The sequence below is a fragment of the Arachis hypogaea genome, chromosome 5, assembly GCF_003086295.3.
Source record: "Arachis hypogaea cultivar Tifrunner chromosome 5, arahy.Tifrunner.gnm2.J5K5, whole genome shotgun sequence".
NCBI lineage: Eukaryota > Viridiplantae > Streptophyta > Magnoliopsida > Fabales > Fabaceae > Arachis > Arachis hypogaea.
The window spans coordinates 99,219,782-99,241,067 of NC_092040.1; the positions used below are offsets into that span (position 1 = coordinate 99,219,782).

The window sequence follows — 21,286 nt, forward strand, 5'->3', positions numbered from 1 at the left end:
TGAGGAATTTTCGAAAATTCCTTAGTTTCCACTGATTCTTCTTGATCAGGTTGAGCATCCTTGAAGATGTCCTCAAGCTCTGATTCTAGGCTTTCAGTCATATTGATCTCTTCTACCAGAGAGTCAATAATGTCAGCGCCCATGCAGTCATTTGGTGTGTCTGGATGCTGCATAGCTTTTACAGCATTCAACTTGAACTCATCCTCATTGACTCTCAGGGTTACTTCCCCTTTTTGTACATCAATGAGAGTTTGTCCAGTTGCTAGGAAAGGTCTTCCTAGAATGAGAGTTGCACTCTTGTGCTCCTCCATTTCCAGCACCACAAAGTCAGTTGGAAAGGTAAATGGCCCAACTTTGACAATCATATCCTCTATTATGCCTGATGGATATTTAATGGAGCCATCAGCAAGTTGGAGGCATATCCGGGTTGGTTTGACTTCTCCAGTCACCCAGCTTTCTGATAGTGGATACAGGTATTAGATTGATGCTTGCTCCAAGATCACATAGGGCTGTGATGAGCGGATAATTGTACACTTTTTGGCATTGTTTTAGTATGTTTTTAGTACGATCTAGTTAGTTTTTAGTATATTTTTATTAGTTTTTAGTTAAAATTCACTTTTCTGGACTTTACTATGAGTTTGTGTGTTTTTCTGTGATTTCAGGTATTTTCTGGCTGAAATTGAGGGACCTGAGCAAAAATCTGATTCAGAGACTGAAAAGGACTGCAGATGCTGTTGGATTCTGACCTCCCTGCACTCGAAGCGGATTTTTTGGAGCTACAGAAGCCCAATTGGCGCGCTCTCAACGGCGTTGGAAAGTAGACATCCTGGGCTTTCCAGCAATATATGATAGTCCATACTTTGCCCAAGATTTGATGGCCCAAACCGGCGTTCAAAGTCACCCTCAGAAATCCCAGCGTTAAACGCTGGAACTGGCACCAAAATGGGAGTTAAACGCCCAAACTGGCATAAAAGCTGGCGTTTAACTCCAAGAGAAGTCTCTGCACGAAAATGCTTCATTGCTCAGCCCAAGCACACACCAAGTGGGCCCGGAAGTGGATTTTTATGTCATTTACTCATTTCTGTAAACCTTAGGCTACTAGTTTTCTATAAGTAGGACCTTTTACTATTGTATTGAGACATCGAGGGGTAGCTATCTTCATTGTTATGCTATCTTAGATCATTGGGAGGCTGGCCTCATGGCCATGCCTAGACCTTGTTCTTATGTATTTTCAACGGTGGAGTTTCTACACACCATAGATTAAGGTGTGGAGCTCTGCTGTACCTCGAGTATTAATGCAATTACTATTGTTCTTCCATTCAATTCCGCTTGTTCTTGTTCTAAGATATCACTTGTTCTTCAACTTGATGAATGTGATGATCCGTGACACTCATCATCATTCTCACCTATGAACGTGTGACTGACAACCACCTCCGTTCTACCTTCGATTGGGTGAATATCTCTTGGATTCCTGATTGCACGATGCATGGTTGATCGCCTGACAACCGAGTGCTCGCCTGACAACCGAGCCAACCATTCCGTGAGATCAGAGTCTTCGTGGTATAGGCTAGAACTGATGGCGGCATTCAAGAGAATCCGGAAGGTCTAACCTTGTCTGTGGTATTCTGAGTAGTATTCAATGATTGAATGACTGTGACGTGCTTCAAACTCCTAGCAGGCGGGGCGTTAGTGACAGACGCAAAAGAATCACTGGATTCTATTTCGGCCTGACCGAGAACCGACAGATGATTAGCCATGCTGTGACAGAGCATAGGAACATTTTCACTGAGAGGATGGGAGGTAGCCACTGACAACGGTGAAACCCTTGCATAAGCTTGCCATGGAAAGGAGTAAGAAGGATTGGATGAAGACAGTAGGAAAGCAGAGAGACGGAAGGGAAGGCATCTTCATGCGCTTATCTGAAGTTCCTACCAATGAATTACATAAGTACCTCTATCTTTATCTTTATGTTTTTATGCGTTCATCACCATATCCATTTGAGTTTGCCTGACTAAGATTTACAAGATGACCATAGCTTGCTTCATACTAACAATCTCCGTGGGATCGACCCTTACTCGCGTAAGGTTTATTACTTGGACGACCCAGTGCACTTGCTGGTTAGTTGTGCGAAGTTGTGTTAATGCCATGGTATTGAACACCAAGTTTTTGGGGTTCATGACCGGGGATTATGAGAGTTGTGAAAAGTATTGTTCACAATTTCGCGCACCAAGTTTTTGGCGCCGTTGCCAGGGATTGTTGAGTTTGGACAACTGACGGTTCATCTTGTTGCTTAGATTAGGTATTTTTCTTCAGAGTTCTTAAGAATGAATTCTAGTGTTTCAAGGTGATGTTCTTATCATCACCAAAGCTGATTGATTTTCATCAATTTAGCTCTTGAATGCAATGTCCTGCTGAAGCTTGGCCAACCATGTCTAATTCCTTTAGACTGAAGCTTTAGACTAACATTGCATGATTCCTGGGATTCTCATTAAGAATTTTGATACCTTTTTCCACTTAATTTTCGAAAAACACAAAAAAAAATAAAAAAAAAATCATAAAATCCAAAAATTTCTTGTTTGAGTCTAGTGTCTCATCTTAAGTTTGGTGTCAATTGCATGCATCCATTCATGTGTTCTTAGGGATCTTCAAATAATTCTTGATGATTTCTTACTCTGATCTTTGAATTCTCTTGACTTGAGTGTTTTATGTGTCTCATATGCATTCTCATTAGTGTTAGTAGTATACAAACTGCTAAGTTTGGTATCTTGCATGCATAGTTATTTGATTCTTGTTGCATTTTGATTTTTTCTTATTATTAAAAATCCAAAAATATTTTTTATTTGTGTCTTCTCAAGTCAATACTACAGAGAAATTAAAGATTCAGAACATACAGCAGAGGAATTACACAGAAAAGCTGGGCGTTCAAAACGCCCAGTGAAGAAGGACAGACTGGCGTTTAAACGCCAGCCAGGGTACCTGGTTGGGCGTTTAACGCCCAAAAGGGTATAGTTTTGGGCGTTAAACGCCAGAATGTGCACCATTCTGGGCGTTTAACGCCAGGATGGCACAAGAGGGAAGATTCTGTTTTTCAATACAATTTTTTTCAGATTTTCAAAGTTTTTCAAAATCAAATCTTTTTCAAATCATATCTTTTCAATCATGTGTTTTCAAAATCAATTTCTTTCCATTTTCAAAGATACTTACTATCAATTAATGATTTGATTCAACACTTCAAGTATGTTGCCTTTTCTGTTGAGGAAGGTTTAATGTCTGAATCATATCTTTTCTTGTTAGTCAAGTTTTTAATTTTCAAAATCAAATCTTTTTAAAATGTTTTTCAAATCATACCTTCTCAATCACATCTTCTCAAAACTAATTTTCTTAACCACATCTTTTTCAAAATGGTTTTCAATCAAATCTTTTTGATTTCTAATTTCAAAATCTTTTTCAAAAATCACTTGATTTCTTCTCCACTTTTATTTTCGAAAATCAAGTAGTGTTTTCAAAAATGTTTTCAAAATCTTTTACTTAATTCTCGAAAATTACTTCCCTCCTTCTCACATCCTTCTATTTATGGACTAACACTATCCCTTAATACAAAATTCGAACTCCATCTTCTTTGATAAGTTCGAATTTTCTACTTCTGTCTTCTACTCTTCTTTTCCTCTGACACTTCAAGGAATCTCTATACTGTGACATAGAGGATTCCACATTTTCTTGTTCTCTTCTCTTTCATATGAGCAGGAGCAAAGACAAAGGCATTATTGTTGAGGCTGATCCTGAACCTGAAAGGACCTTGAAGAGAAAGCTAAGAGAAGCCAAAGCACAACTCTCTTTAGAGGACCTGACCGAATTCTTCAAAGAAGAAGAACACATGGCAGCCGAAAACAACAATGCCAACAATGCAAGGAAGGTGCTGGGTGACTTTACTGCACCTACTCCCGATTTCTATGGGAGAAGCATCTCTATCCCTGCCATTGGAGCAAACAACTTTGAGCTTAAGCCTCAATTAGTTTCTCTAATGCAACAGAATTGCAAGTTCCATGGACTTCCATTGGAAGATCCTCATCAGTTCTTAGCTGAGTTCTTGCAAATCTGTGACACTGTCAAGACTAATGGGGTTGACCCTGAGGTCTACAGACTTATGCTATTCCCTTTTGCTGTAAGAGACAGAGCTAGAACATGGTTGGACTCTCAACCCAAAGAAAGCCTGGACTCTTGGAAAAAGCTAGTCAATGCCTTCTTGGCAAAGTTCTTTCCACCTCAAAAATTGAGTAAGCTTAGAGTGGAAGTCCAAACCTTCAGACAGAAGGAAGGAGAATCCCTCTATGAAGCTTGGGAAAGATACAAACAATTAATCAGAAAGTGTCCTTCTGATATGCTTTCTGAATGGAGCATCATAGGTATTTTCTATGATGGTCTCTCTGAACTATCCAAGATGTCTTTGGATAGCTCTGCAGGAGGATCTCTTCATCTGAAGAAGACGCCTACTGAAGCTCAAGAACTGATTGAAATGGTTGCAAATAACCAATTCATGTACACTTCTGAAAGAAATCCTGTGAACAATGGGACTAGTCAGAAGAAAGGAATTCTTGAGATTGACACTCTGAATGCCATATTGGCTCAGAATAAAATATTGACTCAACAAGTCAATATGATTTCTCAAAGTCTGTCTGGAATGCAAAATGCACCAAGCAGTACTAAGGAGGCTTCATCTGAGGAAGAAGCCTATGATCCTGAGAACCCTTCAATGGAAGAGGTGAATTACATGGGAGAACCCTATGGAAACACCTATAATCCTTCATGGAGAAATGATCCAAATTTCTCATGGAAGGATCAACAGAGACCTCAACAAGGTTTCAACAACAATAATGGTGGAAGAAACAGGTTTAGCAATAGCAAGCCTTTTCCATCATCTTCTCAGCAACAGACAGAGAGTTCTAAGCAGAATACCTCTGACTTAGCAACCATGGTCTCTGATCTGATCAAAACCACTCAAAGTTTCATGACTGAAACAAGATCCTCCATTGGAAATTTGGAGGCACAAGTGGGTCAGCTGAGCAAGAAAATTACTGAACTCCCTCCTAGTACTCTCCCAAGCAATACAGAAGAAAATCCAAAAGGAGAGTGCAAGGCCATCAACATGGCCGAATTTTGGGAGGAAGGAGAGGCAGTGAACGCCACTGAGGAAGGCCTCACTGGGCGTCCACTGGCCTCCAATGAGTTCCCCAATGAGGAACCATGGGAATCTGAGGCTCAAACTGAGACCATAGAGATTCCATTGGACTTACTTCTGCCATTCATGAGCTCTGATGAGTATTCTTCCTCTGAAGAGGATGAGTATGCCACTGAAGAGCAAGTTGCTAAATACCTTGGAGCAATCATGAAGCTAAATGACAAGTTATTTGGAAATGAGACTTGGGAGGATGAACCCCCTTTGCTCACCAAAGAACTGGATGACTTGTCTAGGCAGAAACTGCCTCAAAAGAGACAGGATCCTGGGAAGTTTTCAATACCTTGTACCATACGCACCATGACCTTCAAGAAGGCCTTGTGTGACTTAGGGTCAAGTGTAAACCTCATGCCTCTCTCTGTAATGGAGAAGTTAGGGATCTCTGAGGTACAAGCTGTAAAAATCTCACTAGAGATGGCAGACAACTCAAGAAAACAAGCCCATGGACTTGTAGAAGATGTTCTGGTTAAAGTTGAAGATCATTACATCCCCACTGATTTCATAGTCCTAGAGACTGGGAAGTGCATGGATGAATCCATCATCCTTGGCAGACCCTTCCTAGCCACAGCAAGGGCTGTGATTGATGTTGATAGAGGAGAGTTGATCATTCAAGTGAATGAAGAATCCTTGGTGTTTAAGGCCCAAGGATATCCCTCTGTCATCATGGAGAGGAAGCATGAAGAGCTTCTCTCAAAACAGAGCCAAACAGAGCCCCCACAGTCAAACTCTAAGTTTGGTGTTGGGAGGCCACAACCAAACTCTAAGTTTGGTGTTGAACCCCCACATTCAAACTCTAAGTTTGGTGTTGGGAGGTTCCAACATAGCTCTGAGCATTTCTAAGGCTCCACAAGAGTCCTCTGTCAAGCTAATGACATTAAAGAAGCGCTTGTTGGGAGGCAACCCAATGTTTTATAATTAACTATTTTCTTTTGTTATTTTATATTTTTTGTAGGTTGATGATCATAAGAAGTCACAAAATCAATGAAAAAAAGCAAAAACAGAATGAAAAACAGGAAGAAAAACATCACACCCTGGAGGACGCACCTACTGGCGTTTAAACGCCAGTGAGGCTAGCTGTTGGGCGTTTAACGCCCAGTCTGGCACCATTCTGGGCGTTTAACGCCAGAAAGGGGCACCAGACTGGCGTTAAACGCCAGAAAAGGGCAAGAAGCTGGCGTTAAACGCCAGAAATGGGCACCAGCCTGGCGTTTAACGCCAGAATTGGCACAAAACGAGATTTTGCTTGCCATTTGGTGCAGGGATGACTTTTCCTTGACACCTCAGGATCTGTGGACCCCACAGGATCCCCACCTACCCCACCACTCTCTCTCTTCTTCACCCATTCACCAATCACCTCAACACCTCTTCTCCAAAAACCCTTCACCTATCAAATCCCATCTTTCTCTTCACCACTCACATCCATCCTTCATAAAACCCCACCTACCTCACCATTTAAATTCAAACCACTTCCCCACCCAAACCCACCCTCAAATAACCAAACCCTACCCTTCCCCCTCTCCTATATAAACCCTCCTTCACTCCTTCCTTTCCACACAACCTAAACACCATTTCTCCTCCCTTTGGCCAAACACAAAGCCATTCCCTTTCTCCTCATTTCTTCTTCTTCTCCTCTCTTCTTCCTTCTTTTGCTCGAGGACGAGCAAACATTTTAAGTTTGGTGTGGTAAAAGCATTGCTTTTTGTTTTTCCATTACCATTTATGGCATCCAAGGCCAGAGAAACCTCTAGAAAGAGGAAAGGGAAGGCAAAAGCTTCCACCTTCGAGTCATGGGAGATGGAGAGATTCATCTCAAGGGTGCATCAAGATCACTTCTATGAAGTTGTGGCCTTGAAGAAGGTGATCCCCGAGATCCCTTTTTCACTCAAAAAGGGTGAATATCCGGAGATCCAACATGAGATCCGAAGAAGAGGTTGGGAAGTTCTTACCAACCCCATTCAACAAGTCAGAATCTTGATGGTTCAAGAGTTCTATGCCAATGCATGGATCACCAAGAACCATGATCAAAGTGTGAACCCGGATCCAAAGAATTATCTTACTATGGTTCGGGGGAAATACTTGGATTTTAGTCCGGAAAGTGTAAGGTTGGCATTCAATTTGCCCATGATGCAAGGAGATGAACACCCTTACACTAGAAGGGTCAACTTTGATCAAAGGTTGGACCAAGTCCTCACAGTCATATGTGAAGAGGGCGCCCAATGGAAGAGAGATTCAAGAGGGAAGCCGGTTCAATTGAGAAGGCATGACCTCAAACCCGTGGCTAGAGGATGGTTGGAGTTTATCCAACGCTCAATCATTCCCACTAGCAACCGGTCCGAAGTTACCATAGACCGGGCTATCATGATTCATAGCATCATGATTGGAGAAGGAATAGAAGTTCATGAGGTTATAGCTCAAGAGCTCTATAAGGTGGCGGACAAGTCCTCTACCTTGGCAAGGTTAGCCTTCCCTCATCTCATTTGTCACCTCTGTTATTCAGTTGGAGTTGACATAGAGGGAGACATCCCTATTGATTAGGACAAGCCCATCACTAAGAAGAGGATGGAGCACACAAGAGACCCCACTCATCATGAGATCCCTGAGATACCTCAAGGGATGCACTTTCCTCCACAAAACTATTGGGAGCAACTAAATACCTCCCTAGGAGAATTGAGTTCAAACATGGGACAACTAAGGGTGGAGCACCAAGAACACTCCATCATCCTCCATGAAATTAGAGAAGATCAAAGAATCATGAGAGAGGAGCAAAAAAGACAAGGAAGAGACATTGAGGAGCTCAAGCACTCCATAGGGTCTTCAAGAGGAAGAAAGAGCCGCCATCACTAAGGTGGACCCGTTCCTTGATTTCCTTGTTCTTTATTCTTCTGTTTTTCGAATTTCATGCTTATGTTTATCTATGTTTGTGTCTTGTGATCATTAGTGTCTTAGTGTCTATGCCTTAAAGTTATGAATGTCCTATGAATCCATCACCTCTCTTAAATAAAAACGTGCTTAATTGAAAAAGAAAAAGAATTGCATGAATTTTGAATTTTATAACAGTTTAATTATTTTGATGTGGTGGCATTACTTTTGTCTTCTGAATGTATGCTTAAACAGTGCATATGTATCTTGAATTTGTGGTTCATGAATGTTGGCTCTTGAAAGAATGATGAAAAAGGAGACATGTTACTGAGGATCTGAAAAATCATAAAAATGATTCTTGAAGCAAGAAAAAGCAAAAAAAAAAAATCGAGAAAAAAAAATAGAGAAAAGGGGAGAAAAAGAAAGAAAAAGAAATAAAGTTGTGATCAAAGGCAAAAAGAGTGTGCTTAAGAACCCTGGACACCTCTAATTGGGGACTCTAGCAAAGCTAAGTCACAATCTGAAAAGGTTCACCCAATTATGTGTCTGTGGCATGTATGTATCCGGTGGTAATACTGGAAGACAGAGTGCTTTGGGCCACAGCCAAGACTCAATAAGTAGCTTTGTTCAAGAATCATCATACTCTACTAGGAGAATCAATAACACTATCTGGATTCTAAGTTCCTAAAGAAGCCAATCATTCTGAATTTCAAAGGATAGAGTGAGATGCCAAAACTATTCAGAGGCAAAAAGCTAAAAGCCCCGCTCATCTAATTAATACTGATCTTCATAGATGTTTTTGGAATTTATTGCATATTCTCTTCTTTTTATCTTATTTGATTTTCAGTTGCTTGAGGACAAGCAACAATTTAAGTTTGGTGTTGTGATGAGCGGATAATTTGTACACTTTTTGGCATTGTTTTTAGTATGTTTTTAGTACGATCTAGTTAGTTTTTAGTATATTTTTATTAGTTTTTAGTTAAAATTCACTTTTCTGGACTTTACTATGAGTTTGTGTGTTTTTCTGTGATTTCAGGTATTTTCTGGCTGAAATTGAGGGACCTGAGCAAAAATCTGATTCAGAGACTGAAAAGGACTGCAGATGCTGTTGGATTCTGACCTCCCTGCACTCGAAGCGGATTTTCTGGAGCTACAGAAGCCCAATTGGCGCGCTCTCAACGGCGTTGGAAAGTAGACATTCTGGGCTTTTCAGCAATATATGATAGTCCATACTTTGCCCAAGATTTGATGGCCCAAACCGGCGTTCAAAGTCACCCTCAGAAATCCCAGCGTTAAACGCTGGAACTGGCACCAAAATGGGAGTTAAACGCCCAAACTGGCATAAAAGCTGGCGTTTAACTCCAAGAGAAGTCTCTGCACGAAAATGCTTCATTGCTCAGCCCAAGCACACACCAAGTGGGCCCGGAAGTGGATTTTTATGTCATTTACTCATTTCTGTAAACCTTAGGCTACTAGTTTTCTATAAGTAGGACCTTTTACTATTGTATTGAGACATCGAGGGGTAGCTATCTTCATTGTTATGCTATCTTAGATCATTGGGAGGCTGGCCTCATGGCCATGCCTAGACCTTGTTCTTATGTATTTTCAACGGTGGAGTTTCTACACACCATAGATTAAGGTGTGGAGCTCTGTTGTACCTCGAGTATTAATGCAATTACTATTGTTCTTCCATTCAATTCCGCTTGTTCTTGTTCTAAGATATCACTTGTTCTTCAACTTGATGAATGTGATGATCCGTGACACTCATCATCATTCTCACCTATGAACGTGTGACTGACAACCACCTCCGTTCTACCTTCGATTGGGTGAATATCTCTTGGATTCCTGATTGCACGATGCATGGTTGATCGCCTGACAACCGAGTGCTCGCCTGACAACCGAGCCAACCATTCCGTGAGATCAGAGTCTTCGTGGTATAGGCTAGAACTGATGGCGGCATTCAAGAGAATCCGGAAGGTCTAACCTTGTCTGTGGTATTCTGAGTAGGATTCAATGATTGAATGACTGTGACGTGCTTCAAACTCCTAGCAGGCGGGGCGTTAGTGACAGACGCAAAAGAATCACTGGATTCTATTCCGGCCTGACAGGGAACCGACAGATGATTAGCCATGCTGTGACAGAGCATAGGAACATTTTCACTGAGAGGATGGGAGGTAGCCACTGACAACGGTGAAACCCTTGCATAAGCTTGCCATGGAAAGGAGTAAGAAGGATTGGATGAAGACAGTAGGAAAGCAGAGAGACGGAAGGGAAGGCATCTTCATGCGCTTATCTGAAGTTCCTACCAATGAATTACATAAGTACCTCTATCTTTATCTTTATGTTTTTATGCGTTCATCACCATATCCATTTGAGTTTGCCTGACTAAGATTTACAAGATGACCATAGCTTGCTTCATACTAACAATCTCCGTGGGATCGACCCTTACTCGCGTAAGGTTTATTACTTGGACGACCCAGTGCACTTGCTGGTTAGTTGTGCGAAGTTGTGTTAATGCCATGGTATTGAACACCAAGTTTTTGGGGTTCATGACCGGGGATTATGAGAGTTGTGAAAAGTATTGTTCACAATTTCGCGCACCAGGCTGTCTTGGTGCAGGCACCTTCTAATGTGCATGGTATCATAAAGCTTCCTGGATCTTGAAGCTTTTCTGGTAAGCTTTTCAGAATGACTGCACTGCATTCTTCAGTGAGAAACACTTTTTCAGTTTCTCTCCAATCCTTCTTATGACTTAAGATTTCTTTCATGAACTTAGCATAAGAAGGTATTTGCTCAAGTACCTCTGCAAACGGAATCTTTATTTCAAGAGTCCTTAGATAGTCTGCAAAGCGGGCAAATTGCTTATCCTGTTTCGCTTGGCGGAGTTTTTGAGGATAAGGCATCTTGGCTTTATAGTCTTCAACCTTAGATGCTGCAGGTTTATTCCTTACAGAAGTGGTTGAAGAAGCCTTGTTATAGGGGTTACTGTCAGCACTCTCAGCTGTCTGATCTTCCCTTGGCGTCTGAACGCCAGGATTGGGTGGAAAATGGGCGTTTAACGCCAACTTTTCCCCCTTTTCTGGCGTTTGAACGCCAGAACTGGGCAAGGAATGGGCGTTTAACGCCAGCTTTCCTTCCCTCTCTGGCGTTTGAACGCCAAAAGTATTCCTCTCCGGGCTCTTACTGTCCTCAGAGGGATTTTGAATAGTGGGTTGGTTATCCTCTGTCAATTGTTCCTTATTTGACCTTTTGCTCTTTTGAGCAGTGTTATTCAGTGTCTTCCCACTCCTCAGTTGAACTGCTTGACATTCCTCTGTTATCTGTTTAGATATTTGCTGTTTTGCTTGATTCAACTGCAGTTCTATGTTCTTGTTAGCAACTTTAGTTTCATGGAGCATCTTTTTAAATTCTGCTAACTGTTCTGTCATCAGGAGCAATTGTTGATTAAGCTCAATCATCTGTTCTTGAGGATTAGGGTCAGTGACTATTGTCATGACTTCCTCTTTTGGAGAAAACTCATTGCTAGAGTACAAATATTGATTTCTAGCAACAGTGTCTATAAGCTCTTGAGCTTCTTCAATTGTCTTCCTCATGTGGATAGATCCACCAGCTGAGTGGTCTAAAGACATCTGAGCTTTTTCTGTAAGCCCATAGTAGAAGATGTCTAACTGTACCCACTCTGAAAACATTTCAGAGGGGCATTTTCTTAGCATACCTCTATACCTCTCCCAGGCATTATAAAGGGATTCATTATCCTCTTGTTTAAAGCCTTGGATGTCCAGCCTTAGCTATGTCATCCTCTTTGGAGGGTAAAAGTGATTCAGGAATTTGTCTGATAACTGTTTCCATGTCTTTATGCTTGCTGTAGGTTGGTTATTCAACCACCTTTTAGCTTGATCTTTTACAGCAAATGGAAACAATAATAGTCTGTAGACATCCTGATCTACCTCTTTATCATGTACTGTGTCAGCAATTTGTAGGAACTGTGCCAGAAACTCAGTGGGCTCTTCCTGTGGAAGATCGGAATACTGGCAATTTTGCTGCACTATGATAATGAGTTGAGGATTTAGCTCAAAGCTGCTTGCTTTGATGGGAGGTGTACAGATGCTACTCCCATATGCAGTTGTAATGGGGTTAGCATATGACCCCAGAGTCCTTCTGGACTGATCAATCCCACTTAGGTCCATAATGGATAAAGGGAAATGATATGGATTGCAAATAGATAAATTTTGTTTTTTTTTTGAATTAAACAAAAAAAATAAAATAAAGTAAAAAAAAAGAAGATAAAATAAAAATTCAAAAATTAAAAAGAAAATAAGATCAAAGCAAATTGAGAACTGAATCAATTAGTCAATTAAAAAGATTTTGAAAATAGCAATTAAAAAGATATGATTGAAAAATTTTTATAAAAAAGATTTGATTTTTGAAAAGAGGAAAGAGAAAAACAACAAAATGACACCAAACTTAAAATTTTTAGAAAATCAAACACTAATTTTCGAAAATTTTTAAGGGAAAAACACAAAGAGGACACCAAACTTAGAATTTTTTACGGATCAAAAAGGGACTAAAGACATGCAAATTCGAAAATTAAAAGAAAAACAAAAGCATGCAATTGACACCAAACTTAAAATATGAAACTAGACTCAACTAAAAGACTCTAAACCAACAAAAATAAAACAGTCCTAATCTAAGCAACAAGATAAGCCGTCAGTTGTCCAAACTCGAACAATCCCCGGCAACGGCGCCAAAAATTTGGTGCACGAAATTGCAATCACACTTTTGCAACCCCGCACAACTAACCAGCAAGTGCACTGGGTCGTCCAAGTAATACCTTACGTGAGTAAGGGTCGATCCCACGGAGATTGTCGACTTGAAGCAAGCTATGGTTATCTTGTAAATCTTAGTCAGGATATCAGAAATTATCAGGATTGATTGTGAAAAGTAAGAGAACATGAAATAAGTACTTGTTTTGCAGTAATGGAGAATAGGTTGAGGTTTTGGAGATGCTCCATCTTCTGAATCTCTGCTTTCCTACTGTCTTCTTCTTCAAACACGCAAGGCTCCTTCCATGGCAAGCTGTATGCAAGGGTTTCACCGTTGTCAGTGGCTACCTCCCATCCTCTCAGTGGAAATGTTCAACGCACCCTGTCACGGCACGGCTATCCATCTGTCGGTTCTCAATCAGGCAGGAATAGAATCCAGTGATTCTTTTGCGTCTGTCACTAACGCCCCGCCCTCAGGAGTTTGAAGCTCGTCACAGTCATTCAATCATTGAATCCTACTCAGAATACCACAGACAAGGTTTAGACCTTCCGGATTCTCTTGAATGCCGCCATCAGTTCTAGCTTATACCACGAAGATTCCGGTTAAAGAATCCAAGAGATATCTACTTAATCTAAGGTAGAACGGAGGTGGTTGTCAGGCACACGTTCATAGTTGAGAATGATGATGATTGTCACGGATCATCACATTCATCCGATTTAAGAACAAGTGATATCTTAGAATGGAAGCAAGCATGATTGAATGAAAAACAGTAGTAATTGCATTAATCCATCAAGACGCAGCAGAGCTCCTCACCCCCAACCATGGGGTTTAGAGACTCATGCTGTAGAAGATACAATGAGAAACGTGTAAAGTGTCATGAGGTACAGATACAATGTCAAAAGATCCTATTAATAGTGAACTAGTAGCCTAGGGTATACAGAAATGAGTAAATGACGTAAAAATCCACTTCTGGGTCCACTTAGTGTGTGCTTGGGCTGAGCAATAAAGCATTTTCGTGTAGAGACCTTTTCTGGAGTTAAACGCCAGCTTTGATGCCAGTTTGGGCGTTTAACTCCAAGTTTTATGCCAGTTCCAGCGTTAAACGCTGGAATTTCTGAGGCTGTTTTGCCACGCCGGTTTGGGCCATCAAATCTCGGGCAAAGTATAGACTATCATATATTGCTGGAAAGCCCAGAATGTCTACTTTCCAACGCCGTTGAGAGCGCGCCAATTGGGCTTCTGTAGCTCCAGAAAATCCACTTCGAGTGCAGGGAGGTCAGAATCCAACAGCATCTGCAGTCCTTCTCAATCTCTAAATCAGATTTTTGCTCAGGACCCTCAATTTCAGTCAGAAAATATCTGAAATCACAGAAAAATACACAAACTCATAGTAAAGTCCAGAAAAGTGAATTTTAACTAAAAACTACTAAAAATATACTAAAAACTAACTAGATCATACTAAAAACATACTAAAAACAATGCCAAAGCAAGCAATGTAAATTGAGGGTGTCACATACGCGAAATTTGGTTGTGTACGCGAGTGGTGAAGACAGAATATTTGCTCGCGCCGCGTACCACTATCCGCGTACGCAAGGCTTCGATTTAGGCACTCTCGCGTACGTATGCCCCCTTCTGCATACGCGAGGCCACCGGACAGAGCCCAATGCTCGCGTCGTGTGGCACCCTCGCGTACGCGAGTCTTGCAGAAAAGGTAAAAGCTGCCAAGTGTTAAAAACCAGTTTTTGACCCCAATTTTCAAAACTTCATAACTTTTTCTACAAAATTTCTTTTTCAACCATTCTTGAACCGTTGGAAAGATCGTTGAATAAACTTTCATAAAAATTTAATTTTGAAGAATTTCCAACTCTGAAGACCGAGTTACGGATCGCCGAATTTGGTCAAAAATCAGTTTTTACCTAAAAACATAAATCACCAATTTTTCCAAAGTTCACAAGCCAAATTCATTTTCACTCATCAAATTGACCACAACCCAACCACATTCACATATTTACACTCAACCAAATCCAAACCTACCTCTTCTACATAATTTCACCCAAAACTATCAAATTTCATACCTCAATTCTTCAAACCTTATTATTCAATAATCAAACCAATTATTCACAAATTCAATATCTAAAATCCATCCAATCTCTTATATCATTACACAATACACACATCAACTCACCTTTCTTACCTTTTTCCGGCCTCTGGCCCAAAGTTCACGGCCTCAGGCCCAGCATCTATTCAATTTAACATAAAGAATTCATCAACATATCATCATTAACTAATTTCTCAATTTCACAACATACCAAACATACCCATTCACACAAAACTCATTCCAAATTATTAATTTCCACATCATAATATCTATACACATCAATTCCAATCAAGACACACAATCCAAACCTAATCCTAGGAGCATCTAGCCTAGGAATTCATATCATACCACACGGTACTTAAATGAAACTTATACCGTACCTCTTGTAGTTACAACAATTTGATCTTTCCTTGTAAATTTTCACCAAGCACTAGCTTTAAACTCCACCAAGAGTTTCACAAGCCAAATTCAAGTTTTCAAGAGTACCAAAATCTCATCCAACAACTCTAACACAACCAATATCATACATACATCAACCTAGGATTTATAAAATCTAGTAAATCACAAGGGTTAGTGATTTCTTACCTCAACCCACTGAAGTTTATAATGAATATCATAAAATTACTCAACATCCATAATCAAATTTGAATTTAAAGTAGAAAACAAAAGTTAGGCAGAGGAGAGTAAAATACTCACCACAATACCTAGATATAATTGAAGAGGAGGAGAAGAGCGACACGTGACCACAAATTGCTCGTCAATCGGAGCTCCGAAGAGAAAGTTATGGTGGTTTGAAGATAAAAGGGAGTTAGTTTTGATTTCCCTTTTCTCTCTTCTCTCTCGCCGTGGAACACAAGAAAGGGGGAAATAAATGATGCTGAAATGGATTATTGTGAAGGCTTATATATGTGGGTTTGGATCCACTTGGGTCTGGTTCACTCGGTTTAGTCTGTTGGACCAATTTTGGGCCAAAACCTTTATGATTAGAGTTTTAAATCGTATTTTAAAAATTTCTATCTTCCCTAATTATAAATTATAATTTCTTAACCTTATTCACTTCAAAATTAATTTTCTCAGTCGCAATATCAAACAGATCTCAGCCGGGACTGCCGGTCAATTTCTAGTATGCATTTTTACGCTGAAAACTATGTTTTTCGTCTCAGAAAAATTCACTGAATCCAAATATCATATTTAAATGATCAAATTCCGAATGCTAAATTTTCTAACCATATTTGTTCATATTTGTTTTATTATTTAATTAATTATAGTTTGACCGGATTTTACAAGAAACCCCTACTTTCTCATGTCCCCCTTCATATTCCTTGCTATCAAACCTCAAAGGAATAAAAGTTGAGCTGGCCATGTTTGTTGGTAAAGACGTTGAGGAATAAGCCTTCAAGGTATGAGAATATTTTGAATAATACGACATTCCATAAGATATGAGGGTACGTATGATCTCCTTTCATCTCATTGAACCTGCATATAATAGGTACAGATGAGGTTAATAACAATACTTAATATATATGGAAATTGTTCTTAGATGCACCGATTGTTAGATTTGGGCAAAATATTTTTTATGATTCTAAAGTTACACTTAAGGAGTTGAAGTAAGTGAATACCATGATTGAGTATCAAAATCAATTTGATGACTTATCAAATCAAGTTATGGGAATCAGTGAAGACTGGCTAATTTTTTGTTTGTATCTGGTTTACAAGAAAATTTGAAATGTGAGCTTCTGCTAGCAAAACCCACCACCTGTGTATCTGTCATTTCTTTAGTCAAATTCTATGAACAAAAACACCAAGCTACTACTAAAATCACCCTACCAAGCACCCACACTCTCAAAGCAATATCCCAAATCTGAATCGACCTACTTTACCAAGATAATCACTGCCTCTGATTAGGCCACCCACTCATAACCCTCAATCCCCTAGTAAACTCAACAATACCAAGCCAGACACCAGCAATACCATTTAAAAATTACCTACTGCAAAAATTAAACAAAAGAGAGAAAAAGACTTATGCTACTATTGTGAAGACAAATGATCGCCAACCTATTTCTCCAAGACATCATGCTACCTGTTAATTGGCGAAGAGGAGTTGCAAGAAATTCTAAAAGACCCAAAATCAATTGTTATTGAGACATCAGAACCAGAAAAATCCATTGTTATCCAACTCACTCAACCAAAAATCAGTTTTAATACTATGGTTGGATAGTACTAACCTACCACCTTCAAGTTAAAGGGAACGTATAAGGGGTAGCTTGTGATGGTCCTGATCAATGGAGGAGGTACTCATCATTTTGTGAAGGCTAGTGTGGCGGAAAGGCTTAAGTTTCCGATACAATAAGTTATACCTCTCTAAATGTTAGTCGGCAATAGAGAGGTGATTGGGTGCAGAGCACAATGTGAGAACACTCCTTTGATAATGCAAGGGTACCAGTTCAACATTAATACCTATGTTATTGACTTATAAGGGTAGACATTGTGTTGGGAATGCAGTGGCTCATGTGCTTAGGCTATGTTACTACTCACTACGGGTTATTGGCAATGCAATTCAAGGTGAATTATGTTAACATTATGCTCCAAGGAGAGAGACTACTCTCAGTGGAGAAAATTAGCAATCAAATGCTACACAAGCTTGTGACAAGTGAAGTGATTACTGATTTTTATCATTTAAAGGTGATTGAGAATGGAACTAAGACAGCCGAAGCGACTATGCCAACAGAGGAGGTCCAGAACCTATTGGACAAGTTTAAGCGGGTTTTTGAAGAGCCTACCACACTGGCCCACTACGGGAAATTGATCATCATATTACGCTTATGTCGGGTGCCAAACTAGTGTGTGTGCAGCCGCACAAGTACCCACATTTTCAAAAAGAAGGAATGGCTAGGTTGGTAGAAGAGATGCTAGACTCGAGTATTATACGAGAGAGTAGGAGTGTTTTTCTCTAGCCCCGTATTATTGGTGAAAAAGAAAGACGAAAGTTGGAGGTTTTGTATGGATTATCGTGCACTAAATACGATTACCATCAAGGACAAATTTTCGATTCCGACCATAGAAGAGATTTTGGATGAATTGTTTGGAGTTGAGTATTTTTCTAAGATCGATTTACGGTCTGGCTATCACCAGATTCGCATGAATGAGGACATTATTCCTATGACTGCATTCTGAACCCATGAAGGGCACTATCAATTTGTAGTGATGCCGTTTGGGCTCACTAATGCACCCTCCACATTCCAAGCGACGATGAATCACATTTTCCATCCCTACCTATGAAAATTTATTGCTATATTTTTTTAATGACGTCTTGATCTATAGCAAGTCATGAGAAGAACACCTCAATCACTTATCTACAATACTTAGTACTCTATCTCAACATCAGTTTTTTGCAAAAATTCTAAATGCATTTTTGGCCAGACTCAAGTGGGATACTTAGGCCATGTTGTGTGCACTCAAGGGGTGAAGGTTGATCCAAAAAAGATAGTGGCCATACAAGTGTGGCCTAAACCAACCACCCTCAAGCAATTACGCGATTTTTTGGATTTTACGGGATATTATCAGAAATTTGTTCCATACTATGTGAGGTTAGCAGCACCCTAATTGAACTACTTAAGAAGAAAAATTTTCACTAGGACCGAGAAGCAGATGAGGCATTTGAGGAATTAAAATCAGCTATGGTAAGAATCCTTATTTTGGCTCTTCCCACTTCTTCCAACCTTTTACAGTGGAGACGGATGCTTTTAATACAAGAGTAGGCGCGGTTCTTTCTCAAAATGGGCACCCTATCACCTATTTTAGTAAGAAACTTAATTAGAGATTCTGAGTAGCATCGGTCTATGTGAGAGAGCTCTATGCTATCACTCAAGTCATGGCTAAATGGCGGTACTATCTGTTAGGACGACGGTTCCTAATTAAGACTGATCATCAAGGGTTGAAAGAAATCATGACACAAGTAACTTTGACACTAGAACAACAACACTATCTTTCTAAATTATCGATCTATGAGTTTGAGATAAAGTATAAACCTGGTAAATTGAATCAGGCGGCAGATGCATTGTCTCGGATGCTTGAAGAAGGAGTTAGTGTTGAATTGAAGAATTTGTCCACTGTGCAATCATTGTTGTGGACTACACTAAGGGAAGTGCTGTAGCAAGATCCTGTTACCAAGGAATTGTTTGATCAATACTAGCAGGTAAGGATGGAAAAAGAACCTGAACCCACAGCTACCCGTGATGGGAAAGAAAATGGAGACCTGCTAAGTATATGTTTAATTTTTTTTAAGTTTTATTTAGAAACAAATTAGTGATGTGCATAATATCTAAATTTGCACCAATTAATTACCCAAATTTGTATCATTACAAGAAGAGAGTACTATCACCAAGCTATAATCGTCAATCAAGATTTGTTATTTTCTTTTGTTAGACACTTTTCTATTTCATTTTATTTTAGTTTGTATGTTAGAGATTTAGTTGAATAATATTGAATTGGGTTTAGTAATGTTGAATGTGTTTGAATTAAGTTTGATTTGATACATTTAGTTGAATTGTATAAAATTTTTTCATGGTTGAAGTTTTTTTATTTTTTAAATTTAATATCCACGGATACCCATGTGTATCCCCATTTCCCGCGGGGAAAAATAAATGGGCACTCATAATGGGAATGAGGCGATGACAGAAGGCAAAACAGGGATGGAGAGTGAGGGGAGAGTCCCACTCCCATGGATATCCATTGCCATCCCTACCGGTAGGGAAAGTTGAGTTCAGATTACACAATGAAGGATGGAATTATGCTTTATCAAGGAAGGTTGTTTATACTTGATTTTCAAGAATTGTGTGAAATGTTATTGCAAGAATTTCACTCCACACCAAAAAAGCTGGACATGGCGACATACTAAAGACTTACAAGCTATTGGGTGAGAACTTCTTTTGGCCAGGAATGAGGTCAAACGTGCAGCATTTTGTTGATCAATGCCCAAATTGTTAATTGATTAAGTATGTGCCAACAAAATCACAAGGGTTGTTACAACCCCTGCCAATAATCCTAGCTCATCCATGATTTGACATCACCATGGATTTCATTGTCCAACTTCCAAAGTCAGCAGGTTACACGGCCATACTTGTGGTGGTGTATCGATTTAGTAAGGTGAAACATTTTACATCCCTGAAACCTGGCTTTACAATAAAGGACGCCATAAGAGCTTTCATTGGAACGATGGTAAAATTACATGGATTTTCGGTGTCGATTGTAAGTGACCGGGATCCCTTTTTTCTGAGCCATTTTTAGAAGAATTCGCTCACCTTTAGTGGAACTCACCTCTTCTACAGTACGACTTACCACCTGCAGTCGAATGGCCAGACTGAGGTTATTAATCGCATCTTAGAGCAATACCTTCGAGTCTTCACCCATTCCCACCGGAAATTGTGGAGCTCCTTTCTTTACTGGGTTGAGTTCTGCTATAACGGAACCTATCACTTTATATTGGGAATGTCACCCCATAAGGCACTCCACGTGTACTCTATGGCTTCACAGCCCAAGTATCTCCCTGGTGCATCTGAAGTTTGGGAGGTTGATGAATTTCTTCATATGGGGGAGGTGCTGCACTGCAAACTTAGATTTCACCTCGGGTAAGCCCACGAGAAGATGTGGAGGCAGGAAGACAAGCACCGTCGACCCAAAGAGTTTGTGGTGGGCAATTGGGTCCTCCTCTGAGTGAAGTTGTTTTGGCAGCAATCCTTGCATATGTATGATTTTCACAAGCTCAGTAATAGGTTCTATGGGCCTTTTAGAATCAAGAAGAAGGTTAGTAAGGTAGTGACTGCTTGGAGTTACCAGAATCGTGCTCATTGCACCCGATTTTTCACGTGTCGGTGTTGAAGGCATACAAAGGGGATGCGCCGCCAACAACAACCGTTGTCACTAATTTGCCTTCATTGCTGCAACCTATACCAACTATTGTGCTGGCTCGCCAAAATGTTGTAACCTTGGATGAAACACATGTGAATGTACTTGTTGATTGGGAAGAAATTCTAAGGGAGGAGGCGAACTGGATACATGCCTCAAATCTCTCTAGCTAGTTCCTGAAATGGACCTTGTGGGCAAAGTCCTTGTGGCGGAGGGGATAATTAATAGTGTAAGTCTAACGATAAATGAAAAAATTAGATCAGAAGAAAAAGATTATAATCTTTCAACCATAATTTAGGTATTAATAATAACTTTTAAATAACTTTGTCTTATGGTTTGTCTTAATGATTAACTTTTTTTTTAATTTGTTTCTTCTCAATAAATAATAACATCTTGACTTTTAAGTAAAGGAAAATCGGAAAAGACTT

General features: G+C 39.9%; 1 long non-coding RNA gene and 1 other non-coding gene across 2 annotated transcripts; both read right to left on the reverse strand.

The window, feature by feature from the left end:
- Nucleotides 1–4,276: 4,276 nt before the first annotated feature.
- LOC112804893 (small nucleolar RNA R71) lies at nucleotides 4,277–4,384 on the reverse strand. The gene has a single exon (XR_003203511.1). It is a non-coding gene; the product is annotated as a small nucleolar RNA R71 (small nucleolar RNA).
- An 11,720-nt stretch (nucleotides 4,385–16,104) lies between these two features.
- Nucleotides 16,105–20,922, reverse strand: LOC112802209 (uncharacterized). Its single transcript, XR_003202238.3, has 4 exons — nucleotides 20,787–20,922; nucleotides 19,860–20,689; nucleotides 18,983–19,114; nucleotides 16,105–16,430 (listed from the first exon to the last, which is right to left on the reverse strand). It is a non-coding gene; the product is annotated as an uncharacterized lncRNA (long non-coding RNA).
- Nucleotides 20,923–21,286: the final 364 nt, after the last annotated feature.